Raw genomic sequence first — 25,292 nt, forward strand, 5'->3', positions numbered from 1 at the left:
GGCTTTCACCGAAGACAGCCCACGCGGTTGCAAGAGGTTAAGGGCTTTGCGAGCTGAACGAAGGACATAACAAAAAGAAAAAAACGCACCGCGCCATCAGCGTGAACCGAACCTCATGACTTCCGCATGTCCCGCGCACTACTCCAGTCGAGTCAACTACGAGGGTGGCCGGTCTTCCTATTACGCATCTCCGAAAGCAGAAGCCCGCGTGCATACGACTATGATTATACGTAACGAGAGTACGCGTGATGCGTACCTGCGTATGATTATCCCCGATTGCCTAACTATTCATCTCGTCCGATTACGAACCATTACGCAAGCGTTCTCCGATTGCGTATGATTACGTAACGCAATAAGCACCGGGAGAAGCGCCCACTGCGCACTCACGACCCCGGAAGAAACTGGCTCGCCAACTTTGCAATCGGCGCGCCACAACGCCGAACAATGTCTCGCGGGGAATAAGCCTAACAAAAGACTACAGGCGATCAATCCACTTGACAGCGTACGCGTTAGCATTAACGCTGCTGTACACCCCCTGCCACTGACGGATTCAGACCGTACGAGCGGGTGGTGTGATGCAGTCCGTCAACCACCGCGTGACAGGCCGTACACCCTCTCTCTACTTTCCCTCATCCGCCACTCATCCCCTTCCACCCTCTCATCTTCCCTGAGTCACCTTTCCTCTCTCCCCTCATCTCTGAAAGTGGAGCGGAAGATTTCCCTCTGTCCACATTACCACTTACCAACTGAGGCTTCAGAGGGAGAGACGGATTTCAAACTTGGAGAGTTCTAATGCTAACGCATTAAATAAAAATGATTCTCAGGCACTGTCTCACGAGGAGCAGCTGCGGTCGCGCACCACGCACGCATGCTGTCGAATGACGAACCCGAAGGGGACCAACGACACCAGCTGGGGCGTGAAACCGGCACGGAGACGAAAGGCCGCCTGCCGCCGCTACTGCAGAGCCAAGCAGTGCAGCAGCGTCACAGTGCCAAGGACCGCTTATCGGACGACGCCACCGAGTCGTCGTCTCACGTTCTAGAGAAAGAGAGAGAGTGCTCCTGGAGTATTATTCGCTCTGCAGCATTCCTTGAAGGCCCCGAAGGGCCACGGGTGACCTCCACACTATTTTTCTTCTTGTTTTGGGCGACCGGGCGGACGAAACAGCAAACATGCGCCACCCAGCGCTGTTGCACGTGACAGCGGCCTTCTACGCTGACATAAGGTCTGCCCCCCACAAACGTACGGTCGGACTCACCATAAAAGGAACATCTGATTAGCATTAAATGAGCAAAGATATCGTTGTTAGACGGCGGAAGGCTTGTCGGTTGAAACAAAAATCTGTGGTAGTGCAACTTCGTTACTAGTCGTCGCTTTGAAGCTAATGGGGTGTTGGAGGTGACTACACCGTGGGAGGAAAATAGATGGATGTCATGAAAGTTATAGCAGTGAAAAGGTCACCAGGTGAAATCCTCCATTATTCACAACAGCGCACGAAACACGGGACAAATGCGGGGAGAATCGACAACACAACGCTTGTGTTGTCAGCGCTTGTGTTTTCGATTCTCCCCCCTTTTGTCCGTGTTTCGTACGTTGTTGTGAATAATGAACAAGTACCAACTCGCCCAACTTTCTTCACTCATCATTGAAATCTTCCCACGCCTTCCGACCAGGATACAGACCCAAGAGTCGCAAATTCGTAACGATTTCGTCCTCTCTCCAGTGGTCTATAGGCACGCCTGGCTTAAATTTGAGTGACGGACATCCGAAACTCCGCACTCAAACTTGGACGAAAGATTTTTTTCACTTTCAGGCTATAAGCAAAGCGAAATTTCGCTATACCCGTTGAATAACAAAATAGTCCAGATGCATCTACACCACAGCCAATCACCTTACGCTAAAGGTGTGATCTAAAATGCGATATCGATTCCGGTCAACAGGCGTCTTTGAATGCAATGGCTCCTCTGTCCCTTTCGAGTGTGCCGCAGCGGCTGACATCAGACGCATGCCGGGGGAAAACCGCTGGTTGGAACGTGGACGCCTGCCCTTACAAAAATTTACTTTCCATAGACTTCTGTTTATAATGTCTGTAGACTCTACATAGACAAATCCTAGACAACAGTACATAGGCAACACAAATGCTATAGACAGTCCATAGACAATCTATAGATTTACGGCCATACGCTTTCAATAGACTTGTCTATCTATAGACTACGAATAGACAAAAACATATGTCCATAGGAAGGCAACACAGTCTATAAGGAGTCTATAGAAAGTCTATAGACCATTTTTACAAGGGTGGAAGGCAACGCGTTGCGTTATGATGCGCACGTGCGCTTTCGGCTTCCCCACGCAACGCTGAGTGCTATCTGAACAAACATCAACACTGCCCAGTACTTGGGCAGGACAACGCGCAGTCCCCCCCCCCCCCCCCCCCCTCGCTATTGCCTCGTCGCCATATCCGGTGCACTTCGTATCTAATCGCCAGCAAGAAAGACGCTCAAAGGCAGAACGACGTGTATATGCACGACCGCCGTTAAACCCCATAAACCATAAACCACCATCTCTGTTTCCGGGACACGTTTGCACCGCGGGGTGAAAATCAAGTCGACGTGAGAATAAGGCGACGGGCAAGCAGACAGGATGCGTTCGCACTGATAGCAAACCCGCGCCCGAGTTCGCTGATTGCAGGAGAGGCAACCACACGTTTACCCGACAGATATCTCCTCCCGGCAGAAAGCCGGAGGCAACCGGAAGTGAGGTCATCGTCGCAGCGGCTTCCGCGTTTTAATGCGACAGCGTTTAAGGGTCCCGTTCAACAAACAACTCGGCGTCGCCGTGTTCGGCGTGAGCGAAAAAACACCCGAGAAGCAACCTATAGGTGGCAGGTGGTCCACCTAGATGCGCACCTGCCAACTAAGGTACGTGACCTTGCCCACGCCATCACAACCTCTCCACCGGATTGTGAGCAAAGTGTCATGCTCTATGGGGGACCTTAAGTGTCCTCTCCAGCTTTCAACACGAAACCTCGCTGCAAGAGAGCGCAGTACGCCGCAAAGCCTTAAAGGCGCAGCACACAGAGACTTGAATCACGGAGGCGCAGATCTGCAGCGAGTGCCATTTCATAACAGTCCCCAGTCATGGTTCCACCCATCGTCCCCTTGGAGCCCATTTTAAAGCAACGATCATGGAACGCCAGCCAGAGTCCAATCCAGACGAAAAGCAATACGCGGCGAGAACTTCCGACTGTTTTTTTTTTTTTTTTCACAGAAGAAACGGGATCACGTACGTAACTGCTCGACAAAGAAAGCGGCTCCATGAGCATCCACATGTCCTAAACGTCCAATGAGATGATTCGATGTAGAAACAACGCCTCAAACCCCACAAACTCAAGTATTACATTGGCTTTTGTGATACCGTCGTAGTCAGCAAACTAGGAGCTGGAAAAACAGTAAACAAAGAGTCCGCCATATACAGGCTATTTTACTAAAAAGTCCAAACGAACAAAAGCCTAGACATGTGGCAGTATATTGCAAGGACTCTCGGGATCTAATGAGCTACGTGATTCTACCGAAGGGCCCTCCACCCCACCGAAAACGTCAGTGATTTGTCACCAAAACCCATCCGACATGCGAAGCTGCAGGACCACTTATAAACCCCCTTTCCCCCCGCATTTACACAAGATTCCTATCTCCACATTGCTTCACGCGACGACACATACCTACATACATACATACATACATACATACATACATACATATACCAAATACCCGTCGCAATCCCACGCACGGCATTTACACAGTAAGCCAATACATAGTCTACAAGACGACCCGGGCGCGACGACGAATCTGCTAAAAAAGAAAAAAAGGTACGGGGGGGGGGCATCAGCTTACGATAACTAATCATGTGGAAAGCTGATACGGCCAAAAAAAAAAAAATCTCCAGTAAAGTCCCGCTCCATCCTGCCGCCACTTCCTCCCGCTTTCGCCGTTCCGCCGGCGGCGGTCAGATGTCAAGGCCAGGCGACAGAGGGCGTCCGCGCGATAAAGAGGGCAAGTTGAACGTCCGCGCGGGGTGCCCCCTGCACACAAAAACCCAGCGCGCGCGCGCGAGGGGCTCGGCGGCTGTGTCTATACACACGGGAACGCTGCGCTTTGTGTGTATAGACAACGTTGGTATAGACAGTGTAGACACAGCCGCACTCTCCGAAGGACACGCCGGCGCGCCCGCGCTCAGCGTCCCGACTTCGCGCCTCGATTACTTTCCATACCGAAAGAGTTCAAGGGCGAAGGAACGTAAACGAAATGTTTGAACCTTTAGAAACACTAACCGGCTACGACTCCTCTCACTGCAACGCTGTATGTTTACCCGCTGAGTTCAAGACCATACGAGCAGCCGCCATGCGGGTTGACATTTCTTTATTTTTTGAACTAGCGAGCCCCATAAAAGGGCTTATCGCTCTAAACACCGATCACGACGGTTCGCCCACAGCCCCCACGTCAAATAGCACTGAAGAGCCGGACGCCAGAGATAGCCACCCACCCTGTCGAGACCAAAAGGTGTGAGAACACGCCTCAAGCACTCGGGGGCGCTCTGCGCAAGTGATATCGGGACACGCAGATAGCCGAGAACACGGGAGCTGCGAAATAAGGGGTGGGGCGCCCCTCCAGCGAGCGTCAACCTCCGGTCGGCCGCGCGGGAAGGAAGGAGAGGGCGGTGTCGGCAAACCCTCCAAGCTGGCAAACAGCGGCGGCTACCCGACGCACTCCACAGACCACGACGCCGCGTCCTATCAGCCGTGCGCGGAGGCGCCAGGGGTGTTTGCTTGTTCGCGACAGTTACTGTAGTAATACGCGGCTCGCCACTGGAGTGAGTCGGCGTCGCCGAGACGGCGAGACGGACCGGAAGAAGGCAAAGGGGGTCCGGCGGCAAACAGCAAGACGCAGCACTAACCACTAAACACAGCGAGGACCGGAACTTGGGGTTGCGGCGCCGCTTTACAAGCCGTGATTAGGCCGTTATTTTAGTGTTCATATGGCACCCTGCGGAGGAATTACACGGGGACCCCCATAACACCGACATATTTCGTGTGGGGGCCATACTGACATTTCAACTCCCGCAACCGAATCGAACTTTCCATCTCTCATTTATTTCTCTTACTTTACCTTGCTCGCTACGTGCTCAAAAGGTAGCCAAACGTGCAGTGCGCCTGGTTAACCTGCCTGCTTTTCTTTCTTCCTCGTTCTTTCCTTCCTTGCTTGCTTACTTGCTTGCTTCCTTCGTTCCATGGTTCCTTTCTTTATTTCCTTCCTTCCTTCCTTCCTTCTTTCTTTCCTTTCTTCCTTCCTTCTCTCTTTAATATATCTCTCGTTAAAATTCGGTCGGCACGCGCGGCAAAAAACAACACTGTTATCAACGGTATTTTTTTTTTCTTGCCGTCGTGTTTGGATCAACTAATCCGACGTGGACGAACAGACGGGAAGCATTCCTGCACCACTCTCTTTCATGCCGAAGCTCAAGTCTCAAGTCAGGAGTGCAAAGCCCTGTAGATCCCATTCAAACTCAAACAGGGGCCGCATTATGTAAGTATTGTTACGATCGGCGAACACGGGCCTGGGAGGAATTCCTAGCATACATGAGTCATCGTGAAGCAAAGATGCGGCGAGTACTGGCGACGACAGCGGCGGAAGCAGCGGCGACGGCGTCAAGTGGCCGAGCCTGCCTTCGGGTCGCCGGACGAAGTGATGCTGTTAAAGGTGTCGAGTTGTTGCTGTTGATTGGAAGACGGCTGCGCCCTCGACAGAGGTCTCGTGTTTCGGACATCCGGCGGGGGAGTACGAGGACGTTGATTCACCTGTGGACAATTCCTTTCCCACGGAGGCAGCGAACGGAAGACTTGCCGCAGTGGACAAATTGACACATCAGTGTTTGATGACTCGGTCTCTACCCCTTTTCATCGACCAAGCATCAGCACCGCCCCCTGCCGTGTGGAGTACCGCCAGTGTCCACATCTGCCCACCTGACTGGAAATCATTCTCCGAACTTTATCCCCCGGTCAGGGATCTGGTGACTACGAGGGGTATCAACGGGATGCTGTTTTGTGACCAAGCACTCCCATCTCGACTGCAATTATGTACAAATAAACCTACTGTACAGTTTCCTCCATAACGGAGTTCGACACCGTCCTTCGGAGCCGGGACCTGCGTGGCTGAACGAGTCAGTCAACTCAAGGGCCTCTCCGTCTCTAACAGGATCCATTATCTATTTTCCCTTTCGTATCCATCCGGTCTTCCGATATTGGTCACTGTCGCTTCTGGAGATTGAGCCGCGGCTTTAAAGCCTCGGTATGAAGCGACCAGACCATGGGAAGACTGGCTAGCGGACCTCCACATTGGCTGCATATAGCAGCCAATGGCGAGGCAGCGCGTGCGGCCAGTGGCGACCTCTAGCGCCAACCGCGCAGTGGCGACCTCTAGCGCCAACATGAAGAACTCGCTACCTTGTCATTACTCTGATTGGCCGCCTGCTGCTCTCGTCTGACGCTGCCACCGTCACGATGACGTCCCGCTAAATGAAATGGATAATAGCTTCTTATAGAATAAGGACCCAGGCTTTGATAAGAAACCGTTCCCCTCACAACGGCACGGCATTCACATAAGCTGTGGAAACGCGTCGTGGGGCCCAACTTTCACGCATACCTCACCGGTACTAAAGGCTCAGGCAGAAGGCCAGATTTTTTTTTTTTCCGGGAGGGGGCCAAGGCAGCTTTTATATTAAGCTCGGGGACGCTGGGCGGTACAGGCCCCGAAAAGAGCACTGCTAAGAACCAGGGTAGGGGAGGGGAGGGAGGGGGGGGGGGGGGGGGGGTAGGCTTTTGATACATGCCTGACTTCACTCAACGGGTGCTAACAGTGAGGGCAGACACAAAAGAAAGTACAGTCAAAACGCAGCAAGCGCTTTTACCACCCGTTAGCATTTACCAACTAGCCCGCCAAAATGCTCTAGTCCCGTGCAGATAGTTTGACCTGCTAGTTAAAGAAGTGATGTTCTGCTGAAGACCCGTCGTTGAACGCCTAAGCTCGTCCTATGGAGGCCTCTCTCCTTCGTACAGCCTTTAAACGCAGTTCTACCTTCTTAACAAAGCGCCAACTATAGCCTGACAAAGCACTCTCTATAAACAGGATCTACTTAAGTAGAGGATCGCCTTAAGTCCGCCGCTCCTTCTTCCACCCACGCATCTAATTCGTTGGCCTCATGAGCTAATCTCCGGCTCGAGAACGCGGCTCCGAAGATCGAGCCAAAGTCTTCCGGGTCGCCGTCGCGATCCTTAAAAATCCACTGCCCCGTGAGACTAATTGCAGGTCAGCCCGGCGAAATCCTCGCTCAAGCGGGCGCAGTCTCCTTCTCCTTTGTCGAGGTGCTCGACACAATCCGCTTTCAGCTCCGCTGGCCCAAATGCGTAGGCGAGATGAGCGAGCGTTAGAAAAAATTCAGGGGGCACTTCGGCTCTTTAAAGTTTCTGCAAGGAGAAAGCCTTTCCTGGCGCACTGTTTGGCATTGAATGCGAGACTGTTTGTGCTGTACTAGTGCTTTATTTGAGTACACACTTTGACTACACATTACAACTACACACTTTGACTGCAGACTTTGACTGCTTCTTTAATAAGACTCTCTCTCTGCTTCGATGAGTTCGGTTGTATCCATGGCTCTGTTCGCAGTAATGAGGTATGTAATGTGGTCACCCACGGACGCCTTACGCCCCCTGTCGGAGCGGACGACAACTATTTTATTAGTTGTCGTCTGCTCCAAAAGGGGGCGCGTCAGGCATCCGTGGGTGACCTCATTACTTCGAATCCGCGCACTCCGACGTCATAACCATTTCGACCAACCGGAAAGCGTGACACCTCTGATGACAACCTTCTGTCGACAACAATGAGGCGTTAAAGGCTTTCGCCTTAAAACAGCCGACGCACAAACAAAGCCGAGACGGAGTGTGCCGGAAGAGCTATCAGCGAGATTGAATAAGGGGACCCTGTACCCTTAATCGATAGGGTCCCGCTATTCTACAGAAGTCTCTATTGTCAGCGCTTCGCTATACATGCGCGTCGTTTCGCAATCCGCTCGAAACGGTGCGCAGCAATATGGTCCGCGGATCGCATCGGCGCCCGTCCGATTCCTAGCTGAAGAGTATTATTTGCGCGGATTACGCTTCGTCGACTAGTAAAGCACGCTTGTCCGGCGTTGAGGTTCCAAACTGGGCAAGAACTACCGGGCGTTCCACCTAAGGTGTTCTGCAATGCTTATAGATGGGCTTTCAGAGTTCTCGAGATTACTGTTAGCCTCTTTATCTAATGCAAGGCGTGTATCCCACTAAGTAAAATCCCTGTCAGTTCTTTGAGTTTCGAAAACGCAGTTATCTTTGGGGCTGTAGCCCAACAAATTCTGCCTATATCGCTCCAAAATGCATGCACTTTAGAGAAGCTTGCAGCCAAAGCAACCCCTCCAATGCACGTAACTCGACAATAGTCCAAGCTAGTCGGGCCACGCGTCGTCGAGGGCAACTGTGTTTTCGAAATTTTCAAAAGTGATATTATTAATTATTATTAGCGGCTCTTTGTTAAAATGAGAAAGGAAGTAAAAGATGTTGCTCGCCGCGGCAACTGTCATCGAAACCTGAAGCACCTGAGCTGCGGCTAGCGGGAATAAAAGGACAGGGAGAAGGAAAGAAAGGGGGGGAGCGATAGAAAGAAAAGATAGAGGGAGGGCGGCAATATACACTATAGACAAATAAAAATTTACTTGCGGTGAACTACACGCCCCTCGATAAATAAGGAGACCAACAGTAGTAGTGAAATAGTTACTAGTTAACCGGAAAGCTAGTAAGCACGTCTTGGCTTTATTCTGATGGGCTACACCGCTGACAATGCTATATCAATAAAAAAAAGGGCCCCAACCCAAAACGCCTATTTCTAAAAAGTGCGAAACATCTTAGGCACCCGGTGTATCGGAAATTGCAGATGCGTTGGAAGAGCACGCACGTGGAGACACTGGCACTAAAAAAAGAGCCGCAAAGAACAAATAAAAAGCAACAAAGAACTTCAACAACAGCAATCACACGCTGAAACTTGGTACGCTCGTCAGCGCTGTCAGCGAAGATCCTGCAGGATCAAAGGATGAAGCGGAGGGTGAGTGGGTAGCGGTCGATACGAGAAGCGGTCAACAGAGGAGGAGTGAAAGAGAGAGGGTGGGAAAAGAGGGGAGAGATACGGAGAGGGGGTGTCAAGAATAGAACCGCTGATGCGAACAAACTGCCCGCCACGCCGGCCCGACTCAAGGGCGAACATGCCGCCGCAGCAAAGCACGGAACGCTGCGCGCCGTCTCAATAAATGCGTGCAGCTTGAGCAGATGCCACAGAACATTCCAGCCTCGGCGTCCCCATATATTGCTGGGTGGACCACTGTGCACGCCTGACGCTATACCCTTTCCACTGTGCTTGCAACCAGGTGCGCACAACTGTCCAGTCAGCAGAATGGCTGCACCCAGAGAGCGCTTTACGGAGAGGCGGTACAGAAAGCCTGTCAGCTAAAATCCGCGAGCCAAATAAACAAAAGTGTGCTCTAGGGGAGAGTTGTCCGTGGTTGGCCGGTGCCTACAAGTGATGCACAACTAAATCAAATCCCCAGCGTTATTATAATCAATCAGACAGTATTTCGGGTCAGCACCCCAGCGCCACCTCCACTGAGCCACCGCGGCGGCGGCGGCGCAATCAATCAATCAATCAATCAATCAATCCCCGTCACTGTAGATACAGTATGAAAAAAGGTTATACAGGCCAAGGTTCCATTGTAAGGGACCGCATCAGGGCTTCTTCCATTCACGGGGGACCTTGGGAATGCACCAGACAACCTGATTGTCTTTTTATTTTGTTTTAATTATAAGAAAAGCTTCGTGACTTCGTTTCGTTATTAGCTAGCGTTAGGTCTGGGCTCCGGCGAAGGTATGCCATCTTTAATTACGGCCAGAACAGGTACAGGTGTGCCGTTTGAACTCTCAGCAGGCCTTGCGTAGAAAGCCCTTTTCTTTTTTTCGCCCGATCGACAAAGCCCAGCACACTCGCATAAAGAGAGAGAAAAACCAAGAGAGACTTTAATTTCAAACCCAGAAAGGTTGCGAAAGAAATTAGCGAGACTTCGACGGAAACCTGCCGTTACTGCATTTCGCGCACGCGCTCTAAGCGTTTCCCCCGACGCGTCAGCACCTTTGACGGCGGCCCGCACTGTGAGGATCCACTGAACCAAGTCGGTCGGGCCCGGGGCATCGCCGTTCAGCCTGCATTTGTTGTTGTTGTCGTTGTCTTTAGTGTATTCGGGCCAACGCGCCGAATAAGCACAAACGAGATCAAGTTTACCGCATTCCTTTGAAACAGAGAGGGATAGAGGATGAAGGAAAGGGAGAAAAAGGGGGTGAGAGACACGATCGTTAGAGTAGCGGCGCTACAAGAAGCGCGCGTATTATGACGCAACTCAACCGCGCTTCTGCCCCTGTCTACCCTTTTTTTATTCTCTTTTTACCAATAAAGGCACCTCTAGTACACAACCACATCATAGGCGAGGCGTTGTAACCCAGCGCAGCATTCCGGGAGGCGTAGAAATTCCGCGGCTGCAGCGGCGGGTCGTGGAATTCCGAAACGTCTGACGATAACCGTTTCGTAGCTGTTTCGAGATCTTTTTTTTTTTTTTTTCCTCTTTCCGTCCTTGTTATCGGCGAGCTAGGAACGTGGCGGAAGAAAACGACGTTAGGAGTAGCAAGTCTCTCTTTGCATCTTCCGAAAACGGAGCACGGTTCCGTTCGAGCGAGCTTGGATGCGTGGTGCGGCGCCGCGCCAAGCCACGCCCAATGCGCGCGGCTCCTCGAAGCTGCACAGGTAATCGGCCCAATATAGCGAATGGTCGCAATATAGCGAATAGCACTCTGGCCCTTTGTGGAACCGGCCTTTGCCAATACGTTTCCAATACTGGGCCAATTACCTGTGATTCTCGGGCTATTATGGCGTTTGATGCTCAGACTCCGCGAACCAAGCGAGGCTTGGAATCACTCTAGACAGCCAGCCACCCGGCCGGTATTAAAGCGCCTGTTTTACGTCACGTTATTCTCTTAAACGTTAGGCTTTGCGATACGCTTTCCCTTCTGGTGTGTGCAGCCCAAGGAAAAACCATCGAGCGCGGCGTCGGAGCAGAACCGAACCGAAAATGTACGGGCGAAAACGAAAAATTCATGTTTCACTTCATCTCATTTCATTTTTAGTTCCTTAAAGACCCCTTGTGGGGGTGTTACATAAGTGTTGGGGTTTAAATAAGTGCCTATAACATATTCGTCCCCTCCAATTTCGTGGGGAAGGTCGCTCCAGTGGCTTGCTGTTTGGAGGAAAAATGACCGATACGATGAGACATTTGTGATGGCGGTGCGCAGATTTACAGTTCCTGCTTGAGGCGGGGATAATAAAACTTGTGAAAGGCTCCTGCGAAATGCTCGGTTCTAACTCATGTAGAAATTTTAACCCGTCTTCTGCCCCATTCAAGACCGCGTACTCTGTCGAGGCTATTTTTCCCCTTCATTTGTCTACTAAATCTACCTTCTCACTTCTCACTCGTTCTCACTTGGACAACGTCGGCCGCCTATCATTCCACCTAAGCTGTCATGTAAGTTAATGAATAAATATTTACTGAAACTGAAACAGACCGTAGAATGTTCCAAATGGTGCGTTGTGCGCGCGCATACCGACGCAACAATGTCGTCGCGACGTGCGAACCGAAAAGCGGGCGCACTCAAACACCTCCTGCGCTAACCTTGAAGCCCGTTTCTGCATAAAAATGAAGTTCGTTATCCAGCAGCGCATCTCCACTTCTCCACCGCAACGCCGTACTCCGACACACTATTGCACCCAGGCACACCCATGTTGCACATCGATTACATCCAGGAGCATCCCGATAACACCTGACAGACAACGCTGCACCCTGAGGCGCAGCGCTTACGCCAAAAACAGCGATCGGCGCGCCCCCGTACGGTCCTGACAAGTTTCTCTCCAAGGACTTCCGCGCGGAGTCGGCCGAGGAGAAGAAGACCACAGGGTGGCGCGGTCACAACGAGGAAGTCTTTACTTTCTCATGGACACCACCTCTTCTTTCACACGGGAGAATTAAACCAGTCGGCGGCCCCTCGGGCGTATTACAGCGTTTAGCGGCGGCGAGTTGTAGACAGAGCCGCACAGAAACAACGCGACACGAGTATAGGAGGAAGCCAGCTCGTGCTGCGGCAGCGCTGAAAAGAGAGGGGGGGGGGGGGGGTCTTCTGACGCGCGCTATCGTACAGAGGAACCTCAAGAGAAGGAAGGGAGCCAAGCCCAACACGCGCAAACTCACGCCACAAGCGAGAGACTGTGGCGCCGCGGACGTATTATGTATAGCTTTGTTTTCGTCGGGCGCCGGACGACGTATGTGTCCTTGTTCACTGCTTTTATTTGTTTCTACTTCCTTCTTCACTACGCGCCGCTATGCAAAACGCGCGCGCGGCGACGCCGGAGCATCTCCGTCCATTGCGCTATTGTTGTTGGCGCTGGTGTTCTTTAATCGCACTTTTTGTGTTTATTTGGCTTCTCTTCTTGGCGTGGACATGCAAAGGCGATTCGAGGGCCCATTTCCGCTGAATGCTCCGGGTAAACTAGGACGAAATCAGCATAGCATATTCGCGTTAAGTACGCATGCACAGACGTCAGCCGGCAAGAGCCTGCTTGTAATGAGACGACGAGGCATGAACACAATTTCGAGATCGCCTAATTGTCCCGAGATCCGAAATGTCGCGCGCTGGTCTTGTGTTTTATTCTTTCCATATGATCTCTGTTCTTCAAGCGACAGACACGACAGAAACAACTAAGGCAAAAAAATGGCCGGCTTCGTCCTTCTTCACTCCGATCTGTTATAAAACTACAGGAGCACACGACGCACTATAGGTCCCTCGCCGCTAGCGTGTACCTAGCGCGTTACGATGACCGCGAATGTGTGGGGTATGTGGCGCCATCTTTACTCAAGCTACGGAACCTTATTTTCCCGCTAACGCACCGTTAGCCGACGGTCCTGCTATGAGCTTCACAGCAAAGCATCACGTCCTGTCGCGACTGAATATCACACACACCTCCACCGGCCACCCACAGTAGTGGGATATCTCACAGACGCGCCAGAATTACTACACTAACAGCAAGGTTAGCACTGCGGCATTTAGATAGCCGTCCGCAAGTTCCAAAGCTGCAACAGCAGTTTCGCGGACGCCAGTGACGATGGAACCACAAACAACTTCGGCCCGCCACCAGATGAGGCCTTGACCGAGCTAACGTTATCGGCCATTCATGTGCAAACCGAGCGAAGCCTGATAAGGATGCGAGAGAAAGCACTACGCCAATTTGCTGTCCCGCCCCCAGAATAAACGCTCCCAGAACAAAAGCGGCCCTATGAGAAGCGAACAAAAGAATCCGAAAAAGAGCAAAAAAAAGGCGACAGATGCGGATAATGCACTAAAATGAAGAAAATCTGCGGAGAAACCGCAAGGGCGCGCTCCGACCAGTGGGCGATAGCCACACTTTAGTGCGCGCATCATAACACTGCCCTTAGCCCTAAACGTTTACGCCTTATCGGAGGAAGGGGATCTCAGCAGGGGTCAGGCGCGCTAGCGGTGACGCGAACGCAAACTACGAGGTAGAAAACGGGGTCAAGCGAGAAGGAAGAAAAATAACGAAAGACCCGAAAACAAGAAAGCCAAACACGGCCGAGCGGACTCAAAAGGAAAAAAAAAGAAATCCCTCCCCCTCGTGCCCCCTTCGAATTCCATCAGGCTAATAGGATAGACCCCCGCATCTGACGCAAGCGGCCATAACGTTCGCCTTACTGTCATAAAGAGGGCAAATAAAAGGAAGAAAGCAGCCTTCCGTGGGAGAAACGGGCATACGCATAACGCGAAGGCGAAGACGGATAAGGGAGCCCGAGCGGCGGCCATCAGGGTTATTACCGTGTTCTGCCGCTGGCAACACTGCGTGATCCATGCGCTGGACGGTAGGCGGAGGCGTAATATTTTGTGCCGCTCGTTCGACCGGCCCCGAATATGCAGACCGCAGAGCGCGCGCCCAAGACAGCACAGGGCTCGCCAGCGGATGGGATGTGGGAACGAATGATGACAAGTGTCAGCCGACAATAGCGGTGGTTAGGAACGGTAAGGTGCGCGGCGCCGTACGGCACGGTACGGTGCGCTTCTGTTCGGTCTGTTGGTAAGGTGCGGAATAACATGGCGTGGCATAGCATGACGTGGTATGGTATAGCATGGCATGGCACGGTTCAGTATGGTACAGTACGGCATGGTGTGGTAGGTATGACGTGGTATGGCACAGTAAGGTATAGGAATGGCATAGCATAGCAGGGTGTGGAACCGTACGGTATAGGTGAAACGGTGCGGCATGGTGTAGTAGATATGGCATGTATAGTAGGGAAATGTATAGGAATGGTATTGGGTGGTAAGGTATGGTACGGTACGGTTCAGTATGGTACACCATGGTGAGGTAGGGATGATATAGTATGATACAGTAGGTATAGGAATGGCGTGGATTGGCTTGGTGTGGTACGGCAGGTACGGTACGGTGTGGCGCCGTACGGCACGGTACGAAGCGCTTCTGTTCGGTCTGTTGGTAAGGTGTGGAATAATATGCCGTGGCATGGTATGACGTGGTATGGTTAGCATGACATGGCACGGTTCAGTATGGTAGGGTACGGCATGGTGTGGTAGGTATGACGTGGTATGGCACAGTAAGGGATAGGAATGGCATACCATAACGTGTGGAACCGTTATGGGTGATACGGTACGGAATGGTGTAGTAGATATGGTACATAGAGTAGGGAAATGTATAGGAATGGTATGGCGTGGTACGGTAGGGATGACATGGTATGATACAGTAGGTACAGGAATGGCGTCGCTTGGTGTGATACGGCACGGTACAGTGCGATACGATACGGTACAGCCCAGAAGCCGCACGCGGTCTATAAGAGGCCACAGTGGAGGACTACAGGTTAATTTCGACGAATAGGGGGTTCTCTGAAGTGCACTGATATCGCACAGGGCACGGGCTCCTTCGCATTTCACATACACTGAAATGCACTCACGCAACCACTCAGCAAACGCGCAGAGTAGAAGTTTCGACGGTGCAGACTTCGATGCAGGTCGCAGTGTACAGAGAACGCCGCGAAGAGAGTTTAAAGCAATATCGCAGGCTTACAAAAAAAAAAAAAAAGATAGAGAGCGAGAGAGAGAGATGGAGGGAAGGAGAAGCTTGGCTTGGCTCAACTAGGCTTCGTTACGACAATAATTCGCGCCTCGTGAGAGGTAAAAAAAATGGCCATGGAGACAAAAAAGGACGCCGCCGCCTTCCCGTTTTGCCGCGCGGCACGAGAGAAAACAGCTCGGCGCTAAAAATACGGGCGATTACGGCGAATAGGCCTCCCGCCGAACAACAGTCGTTGCTGGGACAAGCACACTATACACTACTACACGTAGTGTCACGGCTAGCAGCGCGAGGGCAGGCGCACACAATGGCATTAACGAACCGCAACCTCGACACCGGCGAGCGGTCTGCCAAGCGTATACAGCGAGTAAAGGCGAATTAAGAGAGAAAGAAAGAAAAAAAAGAAGAGCTCGTGACGACAGCTCAGCGCATGCGCAACAAAGCCAACAACGAGAACCACCAGAGAACGAGAAAAAACAAAAAAAAGCAAGTAAATTATCGCACAGCTCCCAAGAAATTACAGGACGCAAACATTGCAGGGCGTGACTATACGAAAGCCATATGACGCAGGAGGTTAAGAAAGTGAGGAGGAGGAGGAGGAGGAGGAGGAGGGGGGGGGGGTGTCGAATGGCGGAGGTGTCGACTTGGCAACACTGTCTAGAGGAAAGATGACTTACCGCCCGGCACGAACTTCACAAGACGAGAAACAGAACGAAAGAATCGACAAAAAAAACGGCCACACGGCAGCCGTTCGTTAGGTAACCCGTTCGCTCGCAGGGCACTCGCTGTCAAAGCGCTCACTTCACGCCTTGTCGGGCGGGCAACACGGCGCGGCGAGGGGTGGGGGCTAGTTATAAAACCAAGCCCGTCATATCGTCGTAATACGAGCGCGCAAAGTGAGAATTCCCGCTCAATAAAAGCGCGCGCGAATACATCAAATCAAATTCACCTCACTTCGCTGGCACAAAAGCGCACGGAGAGGGAGCCGCGAAAAAGCCCGGTCTTAAAAACGGGAGTTGTCGCCGGTGCTGCCGCGCCTTTTTTTCATCGTTTCCACCTGGATCGTTTACGCGCGAAATTTAGCCTGAAAATTCGCGCGTTTTTTTTTTCCCCCGCTAAACGTCTGTGAAAAGTCGTTCGAGCAGCGGAACTGGGCGGGACATTTCCGCATCGCCCCGGAGTCCAGCTGCGAATTAAATCATGCTTGGCCGGGTATGCTGTGGAAGGAGAAAACTGGTTTGGTTTGGTTTGGTTTATGGGGTTTAAAGTCCCAAAGCGACTAAGGCCATGAGAGACGCCCTAGTGGAGGGCTCCGGAAATTTCGACCACCTGGGGTTCGTTAACGTGCACTGACATCGCACAGTACACGGGCCTCTAGAATTTCTCCTCCAAAGAAATTCCAGCCGCCGCGGCCTGGATCGAACCCGCGTCTTTCGGGTCAGCAGCCGAGCACCATAACCGCTGAGCCACCGCGGCGGCGGAAGGAGAAAACTGTCGCCCGTCTTGACAAAGTCGAGTTTAGTGCTGGCAACAGGTAAGTCAGCCGGCTGACAGAATATTTGAAATAAAGCGTAAGTTCGGACGAACTTGAGCCCCCAAGGATGAGAAATTCGGCGGCAGCGATTACAACGCGCGCGCTTCGACGGGATCAGAAATGACCCGAGGGGATCGGTATGGTGATCTATACTTACACGCGACCCTAGATTTCCGGACAACACGCTTACACTTCCGGTAACAGCTCCGAATACGGTACAACCGGCAACGCGCGATCCCCATCATTCGCGCAGAATATAGTCCCGTACGAGACACGTAACGACACGATGCCGAGCGCGTGCGGCGGGAAGAACAAGGTCAACTCGTAAAAAAAAAAGCAAGAAGAAAACACAGGGACACCCAGTTCCATTATGTATTGGCAGCGAGACAGCAGTCGGAGCTGCTGACGCCTTCGTCGGAAGTGACGGGTGACGTTTCTGAGACCCAGGCTACTCTTCCTGACCTCTTCCCGAACACTACCTACCACGGTTAGCAGGTGAGAGACTTGACACCTACCAACCTGGTCTGGTGACGTCCCTTTTCCTTCAGCCAATGAACAGTTCTCGGTCTCGTGACGTTACGCCCATCCAGCCAATGGGATTTATCCTCACTGATGCCGTCACTGCCAGCCAATGGGATTTCTCCGCTCCGATGACGTCACTGATACGTCACTTCCAGCCAACCAATCGGGATTTTTCAGGACGGCGAAGGGTTTTTGCTCCGGTGGGGGGTTCTATCATACCGCATAAAACACCGTGGAAAGAAAACACAGTGGTTACTGGACGTTAGGGTGTTAGCGATGAGCAGAACGACTGTGTGCCTGGCCCGACTACAAGAGAAGGAGAAACTCGCAGTCCGAGAAGAAGAAGGACACTTATCGTAACGGCGCAAAAACATATACTGCCCATTGTTTTTTTTTTTAATAACTGATATAACTGAGTGTTACGCAACAGCCTTAGACGGCATGCGCGACTCCACGTAGGTCGACGCCAGGTTTAATGTCACGCATACCCAAAGCCCTATATGTATAAAGGCGCTGATTAGCATGGCGCGTCGTAAATTCACAATCAGGAGGCGTACAAACACATAACGACACCATGCATGTTCCGAAACGCGCAAAACACCCGAGTCCACCGCGTCTCTGGGCCCAGCAAGCGACGCGCGTCCGTCTTCCGCGGGGATGCACATATTTCGGAGGCACACAGACAGGCAACGCCCTTAGGTGTGACCCGGTTGCGAAGACGACAGGCGCCAGGGACTCGTTATTACGCAACGAACCCGCCCAGGACCGCGACACGTGGAGACAGAAGTGTGCCTGCCAAAACAGACGCGGCTGCAGGCCCGAGACGCTCCATAGGCGAGCCTTATTCGTCGCTCCCTTGTGCGTGCCCAACACATTCTCTTAACCCGGCTCGAAGGCGGAGGGCCATACCAAGAACCGCGACGTTTCCTAAAACAAAAAAGTGTAGGAAGACTAAAAAAAATGAAAAAGAAGCCATATGTCAGCCCCCTTCACTCAAATTATATATATATATATATATATATATATATATATGGGCGTGTTCAGATAAGAACGGTAATCGAGGTCCCATGACCATTTTTTGTTTTCAACGAAAATTTTATATATGATGGGCAAATGTGTCCACACAAAGGAATGAACCTTAGTTTTGCAAGAAGCTTCGTAGTTTACTCGGAAAAAAATCTGATGTCACAAGAGGTGGAGAATGTCGTTTTTGGCACTTCGCAATGTTGCAAGTTTGAAGCCTCATTCCATGCACAAAAAATTTTTTCCGCGCATCAGCATTTTTTCAGAACTTCTTTCCAACTTGTACAATTCGAGAAAATAAAAAATGTTTTCTTGCTCTTGAAATCTTCCGAGTAAAAAAAATGCAAACTTTGCTTCTGGAGCTATGCGGTGCAAAAAACGCCCTTTTCAGGGCAGCCTTAAGCCAAGATGCCTAAAGATCTCCCCACTGAATATTTTTCTCAGTATTTTTCAGCTGTTTTTACTCACCTCAAGCAAGTTCTGTTGCTCTAGACTTGACAGATAGTTTTCAGTACAGTCTCAAAATTGGCCGAAGTTCAAAAACGCCAAGAAAGTGACAACTTTGACTTGGGTTTAAAAAAAAACATCATCATCGAATTTTGTTAAAATTTGCCTGAATAATCCTCAATACATGATAACTTTAAGGCACTAGAAAAGTGTTGCATTATATTCTTTTAAAATACAAAAATAAACGCAAAACTGAGTTCATGTTTTTGTTATATAGAATTGCTTATTACTGCCTCTTAGAAATAGTGGCTGTCAGAAATTTGATTTAGCACTCATTGAACGTGGTTAAATTTTATTTACCCCAATATCCGAACCATTCTGAATGCTTATAGAGCTTCTATTCGCTTGTTAGCGGCGCTCTTAATGCGTGAAAATGGGAATAAATTCGCTATTTTGCCTGATGTCATAACAATTGGCTGGTGGCGGTCAAACGTTGTTTGTATTCTCTAATTTATTCGTCGTACGGTCTATTGGTATATATAATCGATTCCTTAAAGATATTAGATCATTTCTTGGTTCTTAGAAAAATTTTTATATATAAAAGTTAATATTAATGCGTTCCTCAATTCGGCGTTTTCGAACCTGCCTCTATTTACCTCTGTGTTCAATGGTTCTACAAGGCACTGTCAGGAGACAAAACGTCGTCTCTTGAGGGGATTGATTTATCTACAGGGTTTTTAATCATGGGGAGTTTTAATCGGGAGGCAATTTAAAAATTTCATGCCGCTTCATGTGCACATTGCAATTCAGAAAATCGTAACAAGAAATGAACGGCGGCAGTTGATTTCGGTTTTGCGCACAGTAAATTGTCCAGCACGAAGCACTAACCAGATCACAGTCCCTTCCATTCAGAAGCAGCGGTGGAGGCCACGTAGGATGCACTTCCTTCAGTTGACTGAACCTACTTCCACAGGTGGAGCGTCTGAACTCCAGGCACTTTCTTTGCCATTTTCCATTGTTCCTTCTTCACTTCGCGAAAGTCTGCAAGCTCCCTCTGTGGCAGCTCCAGAAGGGTGATGTTCTTTAGTGTTTCTTGAATTGCGTCTACGAAGCCTCTGGCAGTGTGTATGGCCTCACTTACAGGCTTCCGCAAGTTGTGTTGTGATGCTTGATGGTGTGATGCTGCGTCATGTTTCCTCAGGAATTGTGCCACTATCCACATGATGCCATTTTCACTTTGGAAAATTTTGAAATGAGCAGCGAGGATGAGGTGTTGATTGCTACATGTGAATACGGCAAGCTAGTTAAAAAAACTCTGACCGCTTCATCGTTTATTAGAGAATTTCAAAGAGTGGCCATGAAATGCATTCCCTACAACTATATTATATCTGTGCAAGCAAGAGCAATACACGAAAAAACGCACAGCTGCAAGAGAGGTGCAATTGTTTTACATTTTGATTTTGCCAAAAAATGAACAGTTGTGCTTCCAGACTGAGTACAAGCGTACTATTGGCAGAAAAAGCAGGTAACCGTGTTTACCTGCGTTGTCATGTCAAGAAAATCGACTGGTAACTACGCCGTTAATTTCGACGGTATGTCTCATGATTCCGCTCATGCATGCTTGGCTCTGTCGAAAATCAAAGCACATCTCGAAGAAAACGCGCCAATCTACACCAAGATAATATATTTGAGCGACGGGGCTCCCGCTCACTTCAGGAATAAATACCAGTTTCATGAGCTGCAGTGCAGTGAATGTCAACGGACGATATTGATGTTTTCGGCCTCTGGACACTGCAAAAATGCTTGCGACGGCGTTGGTGGGCTAGTGAAACATTGAGCATCAAACTACAGCTTGCAGAAGCCTGCCAATGAGGCCATACACAGAGCCGGAGGCTTCGTAGACGCAATTCAAGAAACACTAAAGAACATCACCATTCTGGAGCTGCCACAGAGGGAGCTTGCAGACTTTCGCGAAGTGAAGAAGGAACAATGGAAAATGGCAAAGAAAGTGCCTGGAGTTCAGACGCTCCACCTGTGGAAGTAGGTTCAGTCAACTGAAGGAAGTGCATCCTACGTGGCCTCCACCGCTGCTTCTGAATGGAAGGGACTGTGATCTGGTTAGTGCTTCGTGCTGGACAATTTACTGTGCGCAAAACCGAAATCAACTGCCGCCGTTCATTTCTTGTTACGATTTTCTGAATTGCAATGTGCACATGAAGCGGCATGAAATTTTTAAATTGCCTCCCGATTAAAGCTCCCCATGATTAAAAACCCTGCAGATAAATCGTCCCCCTCAGGTGACGACGTTTTGTCTCCTGACAGTGCCTTGTAGAACCATTGAACACAGAGGTAAATAGAGGCAGGTTCGAAAACGCCGAATTGATAAACGCATTAATATTAACTTTTATATATAAAAATTTTTCTAAGAACCAAGAAATGATCTAATATCTTTAAGGAATCGATTATATATACCAATAGACCGTACGACGAATAAATTAGAGAATACAAACAACGTTTGACCGCCACCAGCCAATTCTTATGACATCAGGCAAAATAGCGAATTTATTCCCATTTTCACGCATTTAGAGCGCCGCTAACAAGCGAATAGAAGCTCTATAAGCATTCAGAATGGTTCGGATATTGGGGTAAATAAAATTTAACCACGTTCAATGAGTGCTAAATCAAATTTCTGACAGCCACTATTTCTAAGAGGCAGTAATAAGCAATTCTATATAACAAAAACATGAACTCAGTTTTGTGTTTATTTTTGTATTTTAAAACAATATAATGCAACACTTTTCTGGTGCCTTGAAATTATCATGTATTGAGGATTATTCAAGCAAATTTTAAGAAAATTCGATGATGATGTTTTTTTTTAAACCCAAGTCAAAGTTGTCACTTTTTTGGCGTTTTTGAACTTCGGCCAATTTTGAGACCGTACTGAAAACTATCTGTCAAGCCTAGAGCAACAGAACTTGCCTGAGGTGAGTAAAAACAGCTGAAAAATACTGAGAAAAATATTCAGTGGGAAGTTCTTTAGGCATCTTGCCCTAAGGCTGCCCTGAAAAGTGCCTTTTTTGCACCGCATAGCTCCAGAAGCGAAGTTTGCAATTTTTTTACTCGGAAGGTTGAAAGAGCAAGAAAACATTTTTTATTTTCTCGGATTGTACAAGTTATAAAGAAGTTCTGAAAAAATGCTGATGGGCGGAAAAATTTTTTTGTGCATGGAATGAGACTTCAAACTTGCAACTTTGCGAAGTGCCAAAAACGACATTCTCCACCTCTTGTGACATCAGATTTTTTTCAGAGAAAACTACGAAGCTTCTTGCAAAACTAAGGTTTATTCCTTTGTGTGGACACATTTGCCCACCATATATAAAAATTTCATTGAAAACAAAAAATGGTCATGGGACCTCGATTACCGTTCTTATCTGAACACGCCCATATATATATATATATATATAGAGAGAGAGAGAGAGAGAGAGAGAGAGAGACTCAGGTGGGTGATGGATGATCACCCAAAGAGTAGGCGACAAGGCTTCAACGGTTGCATGCGCCACACTGTCCGGAATACCTTGGAACTATGCATGCAAAACCACGCTATAACCCCCCCCCCCCCCCTCCCCTCCCGACATAGAAACGGACGCCCACGTAAGCAATCGCGAAATGACGGAGCGTTAAAAATTCCGCGAAACGGCCAGGAGAAGGTAATAAAAATTTTTCAAATGTATATATACAATGGAAGAACGCGTTGTGACAAAAACAGACGGGCATGCTCCTTAGCGCCCCAAAACATATCACCCGTGCGTGAAGACAGTCAAGGATGTCGCGTAAACGCGCGCTTGACTGCAGTCAGGAGTCGCCCGGTACTGAACCAGGGGGAGCGACAAGGCGCGGGTTGAGCGAAGCGCGGCTAAAATAAAATTCAACAGTAGAGCGCCTGCCTGCCCTATTTATCTTCGTCAGTTTATTGACTCATTCTTTTTTGCCTCCTTGTTTCGTTTGGTTTTAGCCGGTGTTCCCGCACAAGCTAGCAACCGCGGCATCCCCACATTTTCTTCTCAGTGAATATTACGCAACCATAGCCGCTGGCAACACAAAGTTCTGGCAAACGTTGCTTAGCATCTTTTCCAAAGGGTTGTTTGTTTATTTAGTTATTTACTGCTTTTATTAGCTCCTCTTCGACGTTTTTGTTTTTAAACGTGATAACATCAAAAGCCACGTGCGGCCCCAAAATGTGTCATCGGTCATAAAATTCGCCCAGTGGCTAAAGGGTATCGACGCTGCGAGACAGGAGCATTCCCATTACCTGGATGGTATGACGTCACCAAACGGGAGGATCCCCAATGGCTCCAGGGAAGTGACGACACCATACCGGAAGTGACTTCACATCCGGTGAAGGCATCGGCAGCTGCTAATGCTATCCCAGCACTGCCAAATCACAATCCAATTAAGGTGTCTCTGCGAACCAGTCTTACTTGTTTATTGTAATCCTAGGTGGCCGACCGCATTCGATGATTCAACCATACCGCATTTTCCGCCAAGTTATATGCTTAATCAACTAGGGAGAGGACAGAAAGAAGAAGGGAAGAAAAGAGAATGAAGGAAAGAGACAGCGAAAGGAAGGGGAGAAAGATGGAATACAAAAAGGGAAAAAATAAACAAAAGGGCAGCGACAAATCGGGCTTCCCCGCCCTCTGCGCGTACTGACCCATATAGAAATACGCGACGGGAGAAACGGGGAGTGGCGGCGCTCGGCACAACGCGAGCGAGGGACCAATTTGAGGCTCCAGACACGCGCCCACATTAATCTCCCGAAAACGGCCCAAAAACCGTTTCCACCCCCCCCCCCCCCCCACCCCCCTTCCGCGCAGCGAGGACCGCCCTCATCCCGCAGAGCAACCTCCACCCCCACGCCCAAACGCCCTTGTGCGAAGTGAGCTGCACGTTTTAAACCACGCGTGCTTACTCACGAGACTGCGTGCCATTTTTTGTACCACGTGGAAACACTTCGGAGCTAGCAGTATACCTGCTGTCGTCTATCACCATAATATAAATAAAACGCTCTGAAATGGGAAAACCGAATATGGGAGAAAAAAAAAGCTATGGGGACGCATTAGTGTCCCCATTTGTAGCAGCTTCGTTGAAACTTTTGTGTGTGTTTGCGTCAATTTCTTTGCAATTGTCGGTCCACCAACCGCCATATTCGGACTGATAGCTGCAATGCAGCCACTATGCCGCGCTCACAACACGGTGGTCAGGTTGTGATGACGTCACGAGATCACGCGACCTGTTTCAGCCAATCATGAACTGCCAAGGTGGGCGGGCTGTGATGACGACACAATGTCAAGTGACCCCTCTAAACAAACAGGGAAAGCCTATATCAGGGCAGGTCATGATGACGCCATGGGGACAGGTGACCTCTCTCGACCAATCAGCTAAGTTCGCGATGCCGGATATCGGCGGGGATTTTCTGTGACGACCACTCTAATGATAACAGACTGAAAAGAACAAGCACCACGAAGTTTCTCCGGTTCACTACGCTTTATCTACCTCACTTTATAAAGCCTAGGAGGGTCCGGAAAGCCAACGCTTCAATCAGCTAATCGGGGGCTGAACGCAAAGCCAAAGGACATGCCGCAAGCAGGCAGCGTTAGCAAGCTGGCCACTCGCGACGCAGAAAACAGAACCAACACATGTAACAATCACAAGACCTAAATATCTATACCAAGACAGCTGTGAACACATCGGTCGCCAACGCCACGTCCACGTCACGTCTCACTTCACACAAGACAGCACGGTTTCAACGAAGCACAGTACACGCTCTCTCCTCTTCCGAGCGCCTTATCAGAAGCCCGAGGACAGAGCGAGCGAATGATACCACGAAAGAGGAAAAAACAACGATTAAAAACAGAAAGACCTACGATCCGAGTAAAAAAAGGGCGCGTCCGCGCATCCTCCATCAATTCACCACGTTTACGTAGCACACGGTGGCGCACCCTACGTAACTATTCCTTCATTTTTTTTATTTTATTATAATTTTTCGCACTACTCTCTGGCTGCGCGCGGCCCATCCTTCTTGGAAGCGCTTCGAAAAGAAAAATAAGAAGACGAAGACAGAGTCAACGCACAGTAGTGTGGGGGGCACACACACCAATGTCAAGAGCGGAGCTGCACCCCCCCCCCCCCCTTCCTCCCCGGCCACCCTTCGGCCATTTTTCTAACGCACACATCACCGTTACGCAGCCAAGCCAAGCCAGCCAGCGAGCCAGCAAATCCCAGGCGCGCCGACTCAAAAATTCCAGCACGCATCCACGCCGTGCCTACACGCGGCGACCCATCTGACAAATGGAGCGGCCGAAAGCGAAAAGAGCCAAGCAGACACGTCGGATGAAAGAGAGAGACTGAAAGAGGGAGAGAACGCGAGAAGTAGCCGCAAAGGCGCGCG

At 49.9% G+C, this 25,292-nt stretch overlaps 1 protein-coding gene and 1 pseudogene across 2 annotated transcripts in view; one reads left to right on the plus strand and one right to left on the minus strand.

The window, feature by feature from the left end:
* The window catches only part of LOC149365985 (uncharacterized), a 195,152-nt gene that overhangs the window by 166,749 nt on the left and 3,111 nt on the right, over window positions 1-25,292 (minus strand). The gene's annotated exons all lie outside the window — the stretch shown is intronic.
* On the plus strand, window positions 20,017-20,957 carry LOC149365986 (uncharacterized; annotated as a pseudogene).

The sequence above is a fragment of the Amblyomma mixtum genome, chromosome 1, assembly GCF_055824585.1.
Source record: "Amblyomma mixtum isolate Tamu chromosome 1, ASM5582458v1, whole genome shotgun sequence".
NCBI lineage: Eukaryota > Metazoa > Arthropoda > Arachnida > Ixodida > Ixodidae > Amblyomma > Amblyomma mixtum.